Below are 4,264 nucleotides of genomic sequence, written 5' to 3' on the forward strand. Positions count from 1 at the left end.
GAAGCGGTACAACATGAGTCACTCTCCTCCAACTTAAAATGAAAATCCAGTTTTATGTGTCGCCCCCCCCTGCTGCCGGGCTCTCGGTGCGGAGGGTTTTTAGCTCCAAATCCAGCAATAGTCGTTGCGTGGCGCATTTTGAACCCCACGTGAGCGAGGACCCGCTGCAGGTTAAATCACCGTACAGGGCAGTTCGGCTCGTTCACGCACAGCCCTCCAGCGGCTTTATTAGCCAATTTGCCGACTTTTATTTTGTCTTTTCACAATTGGATTTCCGGGCAAATTGTGGGGTGATGGGGCGAAGCAGAAATAACATCTGCTTTCTGCCGGCACTAGAACAGGGGTGCTTGTGGCGGCTGAGGTTTTTATGGGGGCTTGGATTGGATCGTATAGCATTTTATTCATTTGGAGTTGGGTTTTTTTTATTCAGATGGAGCCGTTATCAAACAGCTAAATACAGGGCGAGGTAACTGAAGTGAACTTCAGCAGCATGAAATTAATGCAGACTGCCCCCCAACTCTTTCTGCTCAACTGAAATTCCAGACCCACGGTTCTAAAGCAACCGTCTATATATCTGTTTCTGGTCTGGCCCTGTCTCGCCGGCCGGCTACAGGTTGACTGATGCTGCAGGACCGCTCCATCATAGTTTAAATATTCATAGCCCATAGCCTGAATATTCATGAGGTCCTCGTTAATATTTATAAGCTTCGCATGTTGAGATGGCACTTGATCTCGCCAAGTGCCATCTCCACCTATGCACCATTTACACCTATATGTATGATGTGTGTGTGTGTTATCTAACGAACCGTCCCATCACCCCCCTGTGTGTTCACACCTGCCTGGTGCCCCTCTCGGAAACAGATGTAAGTGACTTCTCTCGCTTTTGCCGGTACACACTCGAGAACATCAAAGCGATGACGTGGCCATGGGTTGTTGTGAATGCTGCAAAGCAGTGTTGTGAATTAGTCTGGGACAGTCTTAATGCCGTTTCCCATAAGGGCTTTAAACACACATCACCGCGTTCCAGTGAGGACACTCTGGTTGTGGATCTGATGTAAGACTCTGACTCCGACTCTCTCTCTCGCTCTCGCTCTCCCTTTCTCTCTCTCTCTCTCTCTCTCTCTCTCTCTCTCTCATCGCTCACACACACACACATACACACACACACACACACACACACACACACACACACACACACACACACACACACACACACACATGATAGACTATATCCCCTCAGCGGCGCACTTTTCAATGAGTCTTTATATAAGAGGGCACAGCACGAGCGCTATTTCTGTGCGCGTGCACCAGGGACACAAGCGCCGGCGAGTCTCCGTCGCGCGCGTCATGCCATACATACGGCCAAAGACCGCCAGCCAGCCAGCAGGTGGTGTGTGTGTGTGTGTGTGTGTGTGTGTGTGTGTGTGTGTGTGTGTGTGTGTTAGAGAGAGAGCGAGAGAGAGAGCGAGAGAGAGAGAGAGAGAGAGAGAGAGAGAGAGAGAGAGAGAGAGAGAGAGAGAGAGAGAGAAGAGAGAGAGAGAGAGAGAGAGAGAGAGAAAGTGAGAGAGCGAGAGAGAGAGAGAGAGGAGAGAGAGAGAGGAGAGAGAGAGAGAGGGAGAGGGGAGGGGAGGGGGTTGGGTCTCGTGCATTCCGGTGTGTGGGCGCGTGGCTCCTCTACTCCGACAGTAAGAGCCAGCGGGAGGTGAAGGTCTGTGTCAGACAGGAGAGCGACAGACACACAGACAGACAGACAGACAGCTAGCTATACAAGTAGACAGGGATACAGATACACAGCTTCTTCTGCTCTCCGAAACGGAAGACAACCGCAGACGCCGGCAGCGGACGAAGAAGACCCCTCCGACCGGTAAGACGAGCTCGGCTTCATGAACGCTAGTCTTCATCGCTGTAGGTGGGTCACGCCGGGCAAGGCTCTGCTTTCCGGCGCGGGTGATGCCGGTTCTTTGCGGCGTTGCTCAGATCCGTTGACACGTTGGCGTCCAAAGCACTTCGGCGGTAACTCTGAACGGTAAAAGAGTGTAATGCCACAAGGCTGAATCGACATTAATCCAACAACATAAGTCCGTTTAAACTTTTTTTTGTGGATTATTAAGCGTGTTGCTTCCCGGGCGCAGGGTGCAAAATCTTTTGGCAAGTCTTGCGGTTCATAATGCATGATCACCTTAGTGTGTGTAGCTGACTATTCGTGTTCATGTTGAAATTGAGTTTACATCTTTATTTGGTCTCTCTCTCTCTCTCTCTCTCTCTCCCTCTCTCTCTCTCTCTCTCTCTCTCGACCGGAGTAAAAATGTAAAAATAGACCGTGTGTCAACTGTAATGCGACACGCTCAGTTAGCTCCCACCATCAACAAGGGTCTGCAGCCTGACACAGCAAGCCGGTCCACCGCCAGTCCCACCGGACACCGGACACGGTGTCTTTCAGACTCGTCCCCGTTATGTGGGTCAAGCGGGCGTCACAAAGTTGTGCAGGAGAACGACCTCCTGTTTTGTTGCGCCCTGTTTTCCGTCCGCGTGCACGGACTCCTTCCGAACACGAGCTGCGCCAGAGCCCAGACGGGTTTCCAAGGCTGCACGCACAGAAGACAGCGGAGACGGAAAGCTTCTTCTTCTGCTGCTGCTGCTGCTGCTGCTTTTAATTTGCACATTTACTCATTGAGCAGATTTTCATTTGTTTACCTTCTATTTAGCAATTCGGGTGGAAAAAGAGGGCTTTCTGTTAGACCCGGTCCAATAAGGAGGCATGAAGCACAAACATAACAGTCAAAGGCAGGAATCCAGTCAAAATGTCCTGATAGATAAATATTAAAATATTAGCATGCAAATGGAAGTTGCCCGATAGGCTGTGGCGCCAAATGGCTAAAACCAGATCATGACCGAACAAAGCATAGACCCCTTCCTTACCGAGTCTGGCTCAAGATGTTTCCTAATCATTTTAGAGAAACCTGCACTTTGACTTTTAAATAGTTCTGCAACGAGGTCTAAGCTGAGGTTAACGCTGCCTTCCCCTCTCAGTTCAAATCTGACTCCAGGGGCAGATCACCAAACCAGGTCCTGCAAGTACAAGATCTCAGATTTTTTTTAAAACATGATTTTGCACCGATACAAAAACAAAAACAGATTGCCCTTGCATGCACCACTAGCAAGCCTACATCTATGGAGGGCAGTACAGGTCAGTCGTCCTGAGTGCACAGGGCACAAGGATGAAGTCTGTTTCAAAGCTCAGTGACTTACAACACCAGGATTATTGTTAAATTTGACTGGGAGCTTCAAAGGTGGATCCATAAACAGACATGCAGACGGGGGGGGGGGGTTGGCATTTTGCACGGCTTAGTGAGCTGAGAGTGGTCATCCGAAGCAGGCTGTGGATACTGTCCTCCTGGCCGGCCCGTGTGTCACCGTGGATGAGACAGGCAGCTCTTGGCTGGGGAAGAAAGGTGTCCTGATGAGTGAGTGGCTCCGGGGCTGGAGGCTTTCGGGGCGAGCAGCAGATGGATGATGATGTAGCGTGTGCTGGCGCGCCCTGCCTCCCGCCACCATCCGTCACGCGCTAATGATCGTGTCACACCTTCTCCCCGGGCGGCCGGCCGCATCCGCATCCGCAGCACCGGGCTCAGAGCCGCTCAAATCCCCTCCTCATGGCCGCCCGCAAGAAAAAGCCCCGAGATGGGAAACCGTGCAGCGAGCCCCCCCCCCCACCTAGCTTCAGCTTTAAATCCCCTGCAGCCTGTTTCTTCATCCCCCTTCATCCGTTCCCTCCTCTTCTTGCCATTCTTCTCTCCCTTTTCTCCATGTCATCCTTTTCCCACTCTGTCAAGCGCCTGCTTTCTTCGTATCGGTGCGGGTGGGCGACTGTGCAGCTGGGCAGTACAGTGGTGTGCTCGCTCTCACTCTGGTGTGTTTTCATAACCATATATTGTTGCACCGAAGGAGAAAGTCATCCTTCTTCATTTTTTTACTTGCTCCTCCACAGGGAGGTAGAAATGCAGCAGTGGGGAGTGATTGATTAAAGGCCCTGGTTTACAATATGAGGAGTTGGTGTCTTGTTCAAGGACACTTGAGCAGGGCAGATGCCCGTCGTCGCAGGGCCTTTGAACCTCGGTCCCTCCGTTACGAGGGCGGGCTGTTCACCTCACTACACTACCCAGCTGTCCTGCTGAGCGACAGTGACGCCCTTCCTCTCCCACAGACTTCACTGTCCCACCATGCCGAGGCGGAGTCCTCCTCCTCATCCTCATCCTCATCCTCC

This window comes from Lampris incognitus, chromosome 18 (genome assembly GCF_029633865.1).
Source record: "Lampris incognitus isolate fLamInc1 chromosome 18, fLamInc1.hap2, whole genome shotgun sequence".
Classification (NCBI taxonomy): domain Eukaryota; kingdom Metazoa; phylum Chordata; class Actinopteri; order Lampriformes; family Lampridae; genus Lampris; species Lampris incognitus.